Source organism: Mus pahari, chromosome 14 (genome assembly GCF_900095145.1).
Source record: "Mus pahari chromosome 14, PAHARI_EIJ_v1.1, whole genome shotgun sequence".
NCBI classification, from domain to species: domain Eukaryota; kingdom Metazoa; phylum Chordata; class Mammalia; order Rodentia; family Muridae; genus Mus; species Mus pahari.
Window position 1 is genome coordinate 19,326,500 of NC_034603.1, and position 15,733 is coordinate 19,342,232.

At 41.8% G+C, this 15,733-nt stretch overlaps 1 long non-coding RNA gene across 1 annotated transcript in view; it reads right to left on the reverse strand.

Annotated features, from left to right (window-relative positions):
- Positions 1 to 635: 635 nt before the first annotated feature.
- The window catches only part of LOC110331050, a 30,279-nt gene continuing 15,181 nt past the window's right edge, over positions 636 to 15,733 (reverse strand). The window contains exons 4-5 of the long non-coding RNA XR_002380987.1: positions 9,880 to 10,021; positions 636 to 1,119 (exon numbers count right to left, since the gene is read on the reverse strand). This is a non-coding gene — a long non-coding RNA (uncharacterized LOC110331050). The remainder of the gene's footprint in view (positions 1,120 to 9,879; positions 10,022 to 15,733) is intronic.

Here is a 15,733-nt window from a genome sequence, read left to right on the forward strand (position 1 = left end):
TGTAGATGCAGACTTTGTCTCTGAATCATGAGAGGTTTTCAGACATTTTTAAAATTTTTAGATTTTAAGTGCATGTATACATGCACATGTGCTGACTGTGGGGTGTCTGTATGCATAAGGACACCAGAAGTCAATATGGAATTCGTCCTTGCTCTCTCTCCATCTTTTTCTTTGGAGACAGCCTCTTATTTTATTCTGAGGTCGCGATTTCTATAGTAAGTCCCTAAGAGTCACCTGTCTCCGCCTCCCCAGATCTAATGTGAAAAGCAATGCATTGCCCTTGGCTTCTGTGTGGCTGCTTGGGATCTGAATGGAGGTCTGTAAGCTTGCACAAAAAGCACTTTACCCACAGAGCCCTCTCCCCGGCCATCGAGAAAGGTTAAGTTAAGGTATCAAAAAATAGAGGAGGACATGGTGGCGCACACCTCTAATCCCAGCAATTGGGAAATAGGATTCTGCGTTCCGTGCTAGCCTGGGCCACTATAGGGAGAGCCTGTTGTAACACCTGCCCCCAACTTCTGGGGAAAAAAATAAGATTTAGAATCAGAAAGAAAGAACTGCCTGTTGAATCAATTATAGCTTAGTGTACATGAGGCTATACGATACCAACAACACACAGAGAGAGTCAATTATGAAGTCAATATTTCTATAATTATATGGTATTCTAAAACATATATATGTATAAATATATATTTAAATCTGTAGAGTCAGCTTCCCCTAGGACAGCTCCTCTTACCTGATGTTTACAAACATGGAGTTAAAATTCTTGCATCTCCTACAGTGCGCGGCAATCTTAATGAAAGGCTTGAAGACCTTCATTCTCTTTCAGCTGGTTGTCTCTCGCAGGATTTCAGAAGCCACCCAAATGTTTCCTGGTTAAAGACTTCCTCAAATTTCTTCAGGTTGGCACAGCTGGTTTTTGATTTGAGTTTAAATAAATCACCTATGTATTCCTTAGGCTCAATGCTGTGGAAAAGTTCAACGTTGGAACTTGTGGAGAGCTGCATGGCCTCCTCCGCTGTGCTGAGCTGAAGAAGTGAGATGTGGTTCTTGCACAGCAGCTCCTGCGTGCCTTCCTCTGAGCCAAGTCTTCCAGTTTCCTTGTTTTGCAAATAATACCTGAAAGAACCAGAAACTCTTCAGATGTCAAGCTGAGCAGAAAGCCTGTGGAACTCCTAAAGGGAACCCTGCTAGCTCCTTGGGTAGGGGTGGGGGCGGGGGAGGACTAAGAATGATGTAGGAGTTCTTTTCAACCATCACGGGCAGTACAGATAGCACCCCAGCCACCAGTTCAGTGTACCAGCTCACAGTACCACCAGGTGACAGCCACCTACTCAGCAGGTAAGAGGGACTCAGCAAACCACAGGAGATTCCTTCGTGCCAGTTCTCTAGTTCTGCATTTTTTTCTACCATTGAAATACTTTTAGCTTGTTTGCCAAAGGTGACAGAAGAGAGCCCAGTAAAGAGGGAACCTGACAATTGCTGGGTTTATACTAGCTCAAGTGAAGTTTGCTTATTTACTGCCCAGGAGGATTAATAACAGCGCTGGCAAAACGGCTTAGCAGGCAAAGACACTTGTCTTGCAAACTGAGAGATCTGGGTCTTCTGATCTCCATATACTGTAGCACATGTGGCCATACAGACACATCACACACACACACACACACACACACACACACACACACACACACACACACACACTACTGGGAGGAAGAGACCTGAAACAGTTTGTTTTCCTCTATCGGATCTTAAAGCAGATTTTAAGGTGTTTGTTTGTTTGTTTGTTTGTTTGTTTGTTTGTTTTACATGTGAGTGTCTTGCCTACATGCATGTATGTGCACCACATGTGTGCCTGGTGCTCTCGGAAGTCAGAAGGAGGCATAGGATCTCCTGGAACTAGATGATTACGATCCATCATGTGGGTGCTAGAAACAGAACACAGGTCCTCTGCAATACCAACAAGTGCTCCTAACTGCTAAGTCATCTCTCCTGCCTTAAGATTTTAATTTTTGGGCATCTAGATTTTCGCAAAATTCATCTAGGGAAGTGGGAGGTGTCACCCAATTTGTCAGAATAGCAAGCAGGCATCTTGGAGTGGAAGGTACACAGTCTGTCTCACCAGAGTTCTTCCTTCTCCAAGCCTGCATCCAAGTCAAACAGACAACCCGAGTGCTCTCAATGTTGCGTTGATTATACGGTGGTGAAACTTGAACCTGAGACCTTGCCAACCAAGCCCTCTCAGGGAAATTAGTCACACGAATAACTGGTTTGTTTTTTTTTCCTTCTAGTTTTCTTTGGAATATGCCATTGTTCTTGAGTTTTACGTGGTATGGGTCTAAACCGTGACCTAATGGCTGGTAAATATAGGCAGTATTGGGATCCTTTTAAGAACTTGCTGAAAATAAGACCCTGACATTTGCTCTGCAGCTTCTCCCCTTGCCCCTTTGGCAGACAGAAGCCTTCTCCAAGTGAAACTCTAGGAAGAATCCTACTGATTGGCTTTTACATACTTCACCAGACAGGACAGAAAATAAATGCCCTGTCCCTTGACAGGTACAGACTGATGTCCTCCACTGCGGTTAGTGTGGTACCCAGACTCTCTTCCGTAATGAATGGGAATCACAAAGCTGCAGCACAGTGGGGATTTGCAGGGCTACACATCAATCGATGCAAATGCAGAGGACGCCCAACCTCTGACCCCCTAAATAAAGTATTTATTAGTGTAGGGGCTGGGAACAGAAGTGACAGAGAGCAAAGGGGTTACCATCCCAGGTAGACAGCACAGGTTTAAAAGTAATGGCTTAGACCTATACCATGTAAAACTCAAGAACAATGACACATTCCAAAGAAAACTAGAAGAAGAAAAGAACCAAGTTATTCGTGTGGCTGATTTCCCTGTGAGGGCTTGGTTAATCAGGCCTTGGGTTCAAGTTTCAGCAAAGCGAAGCAACAGGGAGAGCATGCGGGTTGTCTCTTCAGCTCGGATGCAGGGAAGGACGAACGCTGGTGAGACAGACTGCACTTTCCACTCAGTCGTATTCTGTCGGCAAGGGGATAAATGAGAATGGAGTTTGATGACACCTATGTATGCAAACGCCACAATAAGACCCACTACTGTGTATGATGACCTAAAATATATAGAAGAAAAAGGAGGGGAGGGGGAAGAAAGGAAAGTCACGAGAAACTGGCCAGCGAAGCTTGCTGGCTCCCCCTTGGCAGGAGCACCTCTTTACCCTGCCTTGATGATGATGTGGCCTTTCCTTGTTCCAGTCTGATCAAGTTCTCAGTAATCCTTCACCACTACACTCTCTCCTTCTTCCTCAACTCTTTGCATATTCTTTTCTACTTGGTTCATTGCTGGGCAATGCAGACAAACTAGGATAAAATGTGAGTCACATGTTTATGATGCTGTGCTTGGGAAAGACCTACCTGTCTAACAACTTGGTTTTTGTTTTTGTTTTTGTTTTTTTAAAGATTTATTTATTTATTATATGTAAGTACACTGTAGCTGTCTTCAGACACTCCAGAAGAGGGCGCCAGATCTTGTTAAGGATGGTTGTGAGCCACCATGTGGAAGAACAGTACGGTGCTCTTACCTGCTGAGCCATCTCACCAGCCCCACAACTTGGTTTTAATTATTTAATACTGACACCCCCTGCCTTTCTCCTGCTTTCTAAATCAATGCAAGAATGCACCTTAATCAGACTTCTCTGCTTAAAGCATTTCCTCCTTGGCTCATATTTTTTAGTTTATAAGTTATATTCAAAAATCTTACTATCTAAAGTTTCAAAAGCTCTCTTGCATCCTTCCGTTAGAAAATAGAGGTAAAGAGAAAGACAATCCTGGGGCAAACCTAATAAGGATTCACCATTTGGCTTTCAGACATTCTGAAAATGTTAAAATATAAAAATTAGTGGGTTTTAGAGATGAAGAGACTCAAATGTCTGTATACTGGAGTAAATCTGCTAATCGCAGACATGGACAGCAATTTTTGTAACTTTCCTACTTTAAAGAAGGTCACAGATGAAGTCAGGTATTCATTATATTTCAGATTGTTATTAATTCATATTAAGGTAATCCTTGCTCTTAAGAGAAAAAGTTAACAGCAGGATGTTATCAAGTAGTTATTACTCCATGGTATTACTCCATGGCTTGTGCACATGCAGAGTCCAGGTTTGTGTGAGCATGTGAGCATGCACGCGTGCTGTGGAATCCACAGGAGGACATGTATGTTCCTTTATCACTCTTCACTTTATCCTCTTGAGACAAGGTCTCTCAGTGAACTGGAGCTTGCTGTTTATCTGCTAGGTTGGTGGTTGGCAAGCCCCAGGGATCTTTCTGTTTCCAACCCACCCTCCTCCAGTGCTGAGGTTACAGGTGCACATGGCCACACCCAACTTTTTACATGGGTGGTGGAATGGCGAACTCACACTGGCATGGCAAGTGCCCTTCTGCAGTGAGCCAATGCCCCAGCTCCTGTGCTCTTTATTTCCTTGAGACAGGATTTCACTCTATAGACCATGTTGGTCTCAGACTCTGATGATCATCCTACCTCAGCACCCCAATTGTTGAAATTAACCCACTGGCCACCATACCTGGCTCACTTAAGAGGTTTTGTTTTTAAGCTAAAGATAAATTATATACATCGCTTACTACATAAAATAACCAAAGGCTTATGTGGAAACAAAAATCACCACTTGAAAACAGAAATCACCACTTGAAATTTTTCAGTAATCTACCCTAGTTTGCATATGGGGTACATGAAATTTCTTTTTTATCTTTTATTTGCTGGGGCTGCTAACAGGAGTCAAAGAGTCCCCTGAGGGGGCAGTGAGGATTAACGATAGGAACGACAGAAGGAAGACACGGAGATAGAGTCGGGAGGGCTATCCAGTGAATACTGTGGTCCAAGTCTATTTCTCATAGACTTCTTATACTTTACAGTGCTGTGGAAAACAAAGTCACAAGCTAGCGGAGACATACTGCTACACACACACAGGATATCTGTTCCCTGTTCCTTCTCCCAAGATTAATAGAAAGTTCAGTCCTCCCCTTGAGCTTCAAGTGCATCCCCTCATACTTCTGAGCAATGGGAACTATGGGTAGTGTTAACTTCCCTAAATACAGTGCTCTTGCTCTGTGTTTGTGTCCTGCAGTCATTATTCGGCCGGAGAAACACAATGTAGGGAGTTGCCAGTGTCTCCTGTAACCTGGCTGATACCAGCACACGAATTCTTCTATTAATTTAGAAAAAAGTTAAAAATTCAAAAGCCACAGGAAATATAAACAGTTCAACAAGATTATAAAAACCCTCATTTGTCCAATGCTGACCATAGGTGTGTGGATATTTTTCAAATATGTGGTCCTTTCTTTCTTTCTTTCTTTCTTTCTTTCTTTCTTTCTTTCTTTCTTTCTTTCTTTCTTTCTTTCTTCCTTTCTTCCTTTCTTTCTTTCTCTCTCTCTCTCTCTCTCTCTCTTTTTTTTTCTTCAAGACAGGGTTTCTCTGTATAGCCCTGGCTGTCCTGGAACTCACTTTGTAGACCAGGCTGGCCTTGAACTCAGAAATCTGCCTGCCTCTGCCTGGGATTAAAGTGCTGGGATTAAAGGTGTGCGCCACCACGCCCGGCAGTACTTCCTTTCTTATCTCAAAGATATTTTCATTAATTTTTAAAATACAGTAAAAAATGTTTCTTGAATTTTTATAGATTAAGAAAAGTTTTATCTTCAAATAATCTTTCATGGTCATTTTTTTTTCATTTTTTTATTAGATATTTTCTTCATTTACATTTCAAATGTTATCCTGAAAGTCCCTTATACCCTCCCCCCATCATGGTCATTTTTTAAATTTAGTTTTGAAATACAATTAAATCATTTTTCTCATTTATGTTCTAAAATACATGTCTAGGTTAAGATGAATAAGTAGTACATGAAAGAAAATGCCTTTTGAACATAAATATACTAAAATTAGTCTTCACTAACGACTCAAGGAAATTAGAATAAATCTGATCTGAAATTTTTAGTATCTATACAGACATTTGGCATTTCCTCAGTCACAAGTTAAAGTAAGATCCAAAAGGAAGACAAAAATATTCTTGAACTGAATTTCTAATATGGACATATGGAGCTGCTTCCTAAAAAGAATAACCTTAGTGGGAGTGTTTTCCTTTTTCCTTACTTAGTTATAGGTCTAGTCCTGATCATTACCGGGTGACAGTGGGGCACTTGGGAGGCTCCCAGCCCCACCTGTCGCCAAGGTGATGACTGCACGGGTGGGGACACACAGCCCTGCCCTTTCCCCTCTGAGCACAGTGCAGCCTGGGGCTCTCCTTCCATCTCCGCTGTCTTGGTGGAGACTGCGCATTTAGCGGGTTCCAGCCCTACCTGTTGCTCTGGTAAGGATAACAAACCGGTGCCCAAGGAACCTGTGAATGCTCTCTTTGATAGAGTAAGCTGCAATAAAGAATAAACAAACTCAACTTGTGAGATAACTCCAAATGCAGAACGTTAACTCAGACCACAAAGGAGAAGCCAGGCCGCCTGACTCCTCCAGCGTGGGGCTGGAGAGATGTCTGCTCTTCCAAAGGATCTGGGTTCAATTCTCAGCACCCCATGGCAGCTCACAACTGTCTGTAACTCCAATTCCAAGGGACCGGACTCCTCCAGAGATAGCCTGTGGTAGACAGGAACTAGATTTTTAAGTTCAAAGACCTCACAGAGGCAAACAGTTCCTCAAAGAACTTGAGAGAACACACCTTAATGTTTTTACAGAGGTAGAAGTACTAAAGAAAAACCAAACTACTAGAAATGAGAAAGTAGAAATCATAAAAAAGTCAAACACAAAATCTCCGAGTGAAATCCTACCAACCTGTAGACTTGACAGTGTCGGAGAATATGAGCATCCCAACGAGGACAAAGATGAATGAACAAAAGATCGGGCTGGCCGGGCAGTGGTGGCACATGCCTTTAATCCCAGCACTTGGGAGGCAGAAGCAGGCAGATTTCTGAGTTCAAGGCCAGCCTGGTCTACAGAGTGAGTTCCAGAATGGCCAGGGCTACACTGAAAAACCCTGTCTCGAAAAAAAAAAAAAAAAAAAAAAAAAAAAAAAAGATTCAGGCTGTGTTTTCAAGACATTTGGGACACCATGAAAAGATCTAATCCAATAATCGTGGGTATAAAAGAAGGCGATGAATTCCTTTCTAAAAGCATAAAAGCACATCTTTACTAACAGACAAAGACGTGCTTCTCCAGATACAGATGCAATTAGAACACTAAACAGACAAGAGCAAAGAAGAATTTCCCCTCACTGTGTTACCAACTCACCGAATACTCAACAAACATGTGGCTGTAGATACAAATGTTGATACACAGCAGGAGAAGGAGTAACTATGGTATGTAGAAAGTCAATCCCATCAGAGTAACCACGGGGCTCTCAACAGAAACTGTAGAAGCCAGGAGGGCATTGAATAATATATTTCAAGTTTTTAAAAGACAATCGCCAGCCTAGGTTACTCTGCCTACTAAAGCTATCGGTGCCAACTGAGGGAGAAAGGAAAACTTTTTATGAGAAAAACAGGCTTAATTAGTTCATGGCCACTAAGCAAGCTCTACAAAGATATTTAAGGAATTCTTTGGACTGAAGAGAAGGACAAGCACATCTGTTGGGGTTAGTCTGGTGATGCTGTGTATTCAAATGCTAAATTCTGTACCCCTAGATCTGGTTACCCCAAGACAAGAGAATTCTCACATACACTAGCTTTTGTTGCACAAACCTTGCTCCCCAAGTGATTTGTTCAGCCTATAATTGGGCAGTGGAGAGAGATAGGCGGGACTTCCTGGGAGGGAGTAAGGAACTCTGGGAAGAAGGAAGAGGAACGGCCTTTCACCAGGAGACAGGGGAGGGGATGGACATGTCTACAGGCCTGGAAGGTATCTCTAACCACGTTGCGGGACGGGCTAAGTGGCCTGCTTAACTTAGATGAGCTGCTTTAGAGTCCACCCTGCTAAGGCCTAAGCTTTGAAGTATCAGAAGTTCTCTGCGGTTACTTGGGGGTACTAACTGGTTAAGGAATAACTGCCACCATATTAATTTCCACCATTAGTTAATGTATACAGAATATTACTAATCTTTTTTACACACATACTTGGGACCAGTGATGCTTAGGCAAGGGAGGAATAGGAAACCACTAAATGGTGCACAATTGACAACATGATAGGACACAGCATAAATCTTTCAGGAACTCCAAATATTAAGGCTCTCAGTTTCTTGCCCCAAAGATATAGACCTGCATCATGCACATCCTAGAAACTCACCTCATCAAAAAAGATAAGAACTACTTTAGGGTGAAAACATAGAAAAATTAATTCTAGACAAATGGAACTAGAAGACAAGTAGGAGCTGCTGTTTTCATATATGACAAGAGGGACCTGAAACCACAGCTGGGAAGAAGAAGCAAAGGTCACTCGTGCTAGTTAAGAGAGCGATCCATCAAGAGGACAGAAGAGGATATGATTTTCATCGTAAACTGATCGAGCTCTGTGCACCTAATTTCACAAAGGAAATATTACTTACAGAAAACAGTTACAGATTAACCCCAGTGAAATCAAAGTGGCAAATTTTAATACAACGTCATCAAGTGAGTAGTCATCCAGGTGTAAAGTACGCAAACATCTGACTTAAATGACATCATGGATCAACTGGACCTAACCAACACAGGATGTTCCACGCAACTCGTGGAAACACACTCTTCTCAGCAGTCCATGAACGTTCTCTAAAGTCCTGCAATACAGGACTCACAGACAGAAATCAGTGCTCATCTTGATAGACAGAGACGCTTCTTGACAAAACCCTTCAAAGAGAAGACTTTCTTTGGCTTGCAGGAGGGGGCATGCATTACTGGTCTTTGCTTGTATATTATGGTTTCTGTTTTTAGGGGTTTGTGATGGGTGTATTTCTAAAGAGAGAAAGATAGGGCAAAGATAGGACATAGAGTTGGGAGGTAAGGAGGTAGTGAAGATCTGGGAGAACTTGGGGGGAGGGGAAATTATTTTCATTAATAATATTATTTAAAAAATCTCAGAATAGAAGCGACAAATCTCATCATAAGAAAAACTCATATGACAAACCTATAGCCCATATTATATTCGATGCAGAAAGTCTAACATCTCCAGTAAAATCACCAATAAGACAATGGCGCCTACTTTCTCTGATTTTATACAATACACTTACTGGAAGTCTTAGCCAAAGCAAGAAGACAAGAAAGGCAAATCACAGGGGTTCAAACAGCAAAGAAAGAAGTCTCTATCTGTAATGACACAAGTCTAGACATTAAAGGCCTTAAAGAGTCCACTAGAAAACCATTAAAACTCATAAACACTCAGAAAAGTGGTTGGATACAAAATTAATACATAGAAAAATTTTGGCCGTCCTATACCAGTAACAAACTAATTAAAAATAAACAAAAGAAATAATTCCATCCATAGGGCCAAAAACAACAAAACAAACAAAAACACCAACAAATAACCCCAACACACACACACACATAAGCAACTTTTAATTAAACTTAACCAAAGATATAAAAGATCCCTTTAATGAAAGCTTTAAGACACCAAAGAAATAAATTGAAGATACTGAAGACAGAAAGATGCTCTGGGACTGGAAGAATCCATATTATGACATTGGCCGTCCAAAGGCAATCGATCTGTAGATTCAATGCAACTCCAATCAAAATTCCAGTGCAGTTCTTCACAGAAATTCCTATGGAAGACACGAGGCCACGAGGTCACAGCAATCCTGAGTAATGCACGCCTGGTCCCAAGTCGTTTTTTTACTAAGACTCAGATCGGCACTGTCACATGTCTCCTACCTGGCAGTCATCCACCTCACCCTCGTGACCCCCTCCATGTACTCTTTGTCTGTGGTATGTGAAATGCCAGAGCTGCCTCCCATGCACAACATTTCTGCTTTCCCGTCTGGATTCATTACCACCACGGAACCATGAGAATCATTGAGCACGAATTCAGCTGAGCAAAAAAAATGAGACAAAGCAGAAGGCAATGATGAGATCCTCTTAAATGCTAGAACAGCCTAAACTAGCCTCCGGGATCTCCTACCTTACAGACAGAACAAATTACCTGAAGAATCCTAACTGTTGAGCAAACAAGCAGTGAATTATAGTAGACAGCCACATTATTTTTAGGCCCAGCATAGGGTAAAATCATTTCTAAAAATGCATATTCTCTAAAATGTCACATGAAAAAATTTTCTCTATATATCAAAGAAATACATACATATATTGAAGTAGTATGTGTGTGTGTATGTATATGTGTGTATGTATCAAAGAAATACATGTTCCTCTATATATGTAAAGAAAATAAAATAGTCATCGTGGTCTCAATGCATACGTCATTTTGTTCTGGTGAGCGGCAGAACATTTATGATGTATGTTGCAAAAACTAAAAAGCTAATACATTGCAAAATCTCAGGATGGCAGAGTACCTGCGGGTGAAGCAGCTGCCTAGCATGCGAAGGGCCCCCATGCCTAGTATGGGTTTGGTTTCCAGTATCAAAGTGAAAGTGAAATCCCTAGCAACACTGTGTGAAATGGTGACACGTGAGAAATACAAGAGTGGGTTTGGATGCTATGAATAAATGGGTGCACATCAGATGCCATCTATCTACTCAAGCTCATCACTGATGAGTTTTCAGAAGGGAACAACAGGAACGTGTTTTCTCTGGGTGTCACTGATCCTCAGTTTCTAAGTGGTAGAAAACCCCGCTGACCTCTTCTCCATTGTTTAACACAATGGTTCCAGCTCTTTCCACCACTGCGAACACCATCACAGCACAGAGCTCCTGTCTCACCAACATCATCATTTTGGCAAAGGCAGGCAGCTGGTACATAAATTCCAGGAGTTGTTCTGAAGGGTAAAATTGTAGTGTGTATTGAAAACATAAAAGGTCAAATAGTAAATGTATACTGTTGCCCAGATTCAGTTGAAATACCAAATTCAGGGGCTGGAAAGAGAGGCGTTAAAAGAATGCACTGTTCGTGCAAAGGACCTGAGCTCAGTTCCCAGCACCCACATCACAAAAGCCACAACCATTAAATCACTAGTTCCTACAAAGTCATGGTTCGTGGAACAAAACCAACTATGATAAATTCATTTTCTTCAAAGTACTGAGACAAGGGCACACATCCACTCATCTTTGGGAACCCAAAGGGAAGTTGTTTTCTTTTTGCAGGTGTTAAAAAATATCATCAATTTCATCGACACTAACTTAAATGCATGCGAGCACCCACATCAGCTCTGTCACTTCACTGCTAATGTTATCAAACAAAGGTTAGACATCACTGGAAAGCAAGACAGCCAGCTCTGTGTTTATTTGTAGGACTATGAGGGGCTCCTGCTTTCCAGGAATTCTGAGAAAGGCTTTTCAGATACAAAATAAGTCCTACATTTTTTCAGAACAATAGACACACTGTGCATACTTTAAAAACCTTTCACAACCATTCTAAAATTAACACATTTAAAAGGAGAAGATACAACAGTTAGTTTATCAAAAGGACACCTTCAAATTGATGCATGTATAAGCGATATTTAAGCTTTTAAAATGCCCAGGGAAACCATTGTACAATAAGGTGGGATGTGAAGCATATAGACTTTTACTAAAAACTGTAAGAGATGGATTTGTTTTTAAATGTTGGCCTAGAACAAGAATAGTGGAAACTCTGGCCATTGGAAACAGATGAAATGCCTGACCCAAGGAAGTCAAGGTGCCTATATCCCTGGCCCAAGCTTCTGCCTCCTGGTGTGGGGATTTCCTCTGCAGAAGCGTCCCCTTCAGGAGGCAGTTGGGTCTGTGAGACCCAGCAGGTAAACAAATTCCACATGTCTACGAAACCTAAACACAGCATCACCAGGGTCTTTCTCCAGGTTATGGGTGCTGTAAAGAACTACTAGGGAGGTGACTGGCAACCAAATGGAGCAAAGGAGTCTCTTCCATGCCCGGCTTTCCGCAAGGGCTCCAGGTTTGCAGCTCTCCTCAGCCGTCACCCATGTTCCCTTAGGCTTTTCAGTGATAGGCTGCTTTGAGCCACCCATGATATTTCTGTTAATAACCCCCAAAGAAAACTCACTGGTTCATCAAGTTCGATTTGGCTGCAAGTAATTCTATCATCTATCTCAGGATCCCAACCTGGGGTGAGTAGCCATATGTCATCTCCCCGGGTAATATCTATTCCACAATACTGTCAGCTCAGTCCCCACTCCATTTTCCTCCCAGAGACCACGCAATCTGCCATGCCCTACAAGGTAGAGGAAATAGGGGAGAAGGACAAGGCCTTTCCAGAGCCATGCTTGCCACACTCGGGCCAGCCAGAGTCCCTTCAGTCGGTCCCTGTATTAAAAACAAGTAAGCCGGAGTAGGTGGAAGATGGAGGACGACCAGGACGATTCAGATTCCGCGTGGTTTTAAGTAGCCACAGGTAGCTATAATATCATATAGGGATAGAATAATTGGGACAACTTGTCTAATCTAGGTGGGCAGCTTATATCATTAACAACTGGCTCTGAAATTATTGTGTGGGTATCTTGTGAATTGAGAATTTATTGACATATAAATCTGACCAATTATTATCTAGGGTTTTGATTTACTGGGTTACTGGAATTTGGGACTGCAGTCCACAGGGAGTGGATGGCTGAGAAGGTTCGGGCAGCTCTGAGGCAGAGGTGGGAAGACTGCTGCACAGAGCCTAGCCTAGAGGCGGTGGGAATGTGGGCAGGGAGTAGCCGAGTGTAGCGTGGGAACTTGCCGTTCTTATTTATTATTTTTCTGCAACAGGTGGCAAACCAATCGTGTTGGGCAAGAATCCACTAGAAACTTAAGATTATTAGCCTGAGAGTTAGAGTTTTATTTTTTAAGTCAGTAGCTGGGTAGTGCTGTGATGAGTCTCAAGAACTGGAGTGCAAGGACCTTGAAGCCACGAAAGCAGGCTCTGAGGTCCGAGGTCCCCTGCCGGGGGGATGCAGGCTGCTCAGAGTCAGGAAAAGGAGGATGGAAGCTGCTTAGTTCTTGGGGCAGAGATTGATTGAACTGTGAAGTTCTAAAATTGGGATTATTTGCTTTTAGGGAAGATTTATATACAGATTTTGTCCAAATCACGTGGGGAATTTTGCCCACGGTTTGGAACTAGGATAGGAAAAATTAGTCACTGAGTCTGAGTAGAGAGAGCAGTGATAATTACCTGCTATGATCAGGTATTAATTAATAATGTCTGTGAATCCAGGTAGAGAGATCAACAGATAGATATTATCACAGGTATTAGTAAAATAAATGTCTGTGGCTCCAGGCAGAGAGCCAACCAGATAGATGGTATAATAAGATGGCTGCTCTAGGCAGAGAACTTAACAGGTAAAAACTACCTGCTTCCTATAAGCAGGTACTAGTGAAAGTTTGAATTAATTGCTTTAAAGATGGTATAAAGATATATTGCTCTAACAGGCCTTACAGGAGACTCAACTTCTGTCTAATGTGGGCTCCATGGGAATTTCGGGCTATTGTCGTGCATGACAAAATAGAAAAGGCCTAAGAATAGGCATGTACAGTATTTTAGTTTACTTCATTTGTGTTGGGTTGTTTTAATTTTGCAAATGGGTGTGATCTTGAGTTTTGTGGTTACATTATTCCTCTGGGAAAGAGGTCAGTATAAAGGGTTTTCTGGTTTCTAGCTCAAGGATACGCTGATCTGGGAGAAAGGCTTTGCGTTTTTTAGAAAAGGTGACTGGTGTCTCTACACCTTCCAGAGTAACATGGATCAGATTTGATAGAGGGAGGCCCCCCAAGAGCTAGAGTCAGAGAGTCAAACGAAAAAGTTATCTTGATGACGCTAAAATTTTGTTTTGAGATTTGTATATTACAGAACATACGGTCTTGGTGAGTCTTCTCGTCAGACCTGCTTCAACTCCTGATGTCTTGAACTTTCAGCCAGATCCAGTCAGGACACAGACATCAGAGACCAATACAACCGTTGGTATGGTCTTCTTAAGGCCAATCAACTCCCCCATTTATCCTACCCCCCCCCTTCATAAATATCTCAACGCCCACATTCAGCTTGAAGAAGTTATGTAGAGTCGTCGTCCCAGCTCCCTGGGCTTTGGGCAGGAGGTGGTTATTCTAAGGTTGCTTTCTAGGGAATTTAGAAATGGTCATAATTGGAACAGGGAGGAAATAGCTAGAATTTGTTGTATAGGAATAATCTCATTTGGTAGAAATCTTTATAGTTGTAACTAAGTTGAAGTCATAATTTCTTATTTTGGTTGCAGAATTTATTTTGATACAAAATCAAGGTTTTCGTTGGTATAAATTTCTTCCATTTATACAAAAAATTTAAAAGTACAGGGCTTAGACCCAGTCTTTTTATAACTGTTATAAACTGATCTGAGATGATTAAGCCTATGAGTTAAGAGTCAGATAATAAATTGATGGCTCTGAGTTTATTGTTAGGGTGTTTTCAAGATATTTAATTAGAAATAGCTGAGGGTAGTTAACAGAGAACAGTCCAGATTACTTTACATAGATAGTTGGTTTTCAGAAAAGTCAGAAATCCACAGAATGTGACACTTAATGTTATTTATTCACTTGTTATTGAGACAAAAATGCTCCTAACAGCTTCCCATTCATGGATTCAAAGAAGTAGCTGCAGGTGAGGTGGTACTTGCGGCTAGGTGGGCGGTGGGCGGTGGGCGGTGGGCGATGGGCGGTAGGCGGTGGGCGGAAATTACCTGTCTCCTGCAGACCTGCGCTGTTCTTGAAAGGACACGATTTCCAGGTTAGGACAGCTTGGTTGTGCAGACAGGACAGGCTAGTCCTTAATAATTCCTGTTTCTCAAAGGTCTGTCAGATGATCCTGGGCCAGAAGGCTTTAAGACCGATGCTCCAGTTTTCCTGGCTTAATGGGGCTGTATAAGTAGGCAGCTGTCTCTACATTTGTCTCAGTTCTGGAAGCTCTGTTAGGCTTCCTATATATTTTCAGTCAATGTTGGTCATTCTCGGATTTCCGACGGGGTTGAAAGACTACTGATAGTCTCATAGGCAACCCAGGCTATTTACATTGAGAGAACAGATTGGAGAGGATGGTAATAGTTGTGCTTAAATTATATTTGAGAGAAAGGATTTTTTTTATTTTTTTTTCATTTGAATAGAAAGGGTGATATGTAGCAGAACCTTCCTCTGTCCAATTAATTTGAATATTAATACAACAAGAAGCCTGTGATTGGGCAGGGAAAAGGGGGGCAGAGCCAAGAGTTGCAGGGACAGGGAGCGACACAGGGGAGGAGTAGGAGGAAGATGGAGGACGACCAGGACGATTCAGATTCCGCGTGGCCTTAAATACTCACAGGTAACCACACTATCATATAGGGATAGAATAATTGGGATAACTTGTCTAATCTAGGTGGGCAGCTTGTATATCATTAGCAATTGGCTCTGAAATTATTGTGTGGGCATCTTACGAATTGAGAATTATTGAAATATAAATCTGACTGATTAATTATAAAAAAAATCCATAACAAAAACAAATTTACACAATATTTTTCCACAATTCCAGCCCTACAAAGGATAATAGATGGAANATGCCAATACAAGGAGGGAAACTACACCCTAGAAAAGGCAAGAAAGTAATCTTCTTTCAACAAACCCAAAAGAAGATAGCCACACATACATAAAAATAAAAT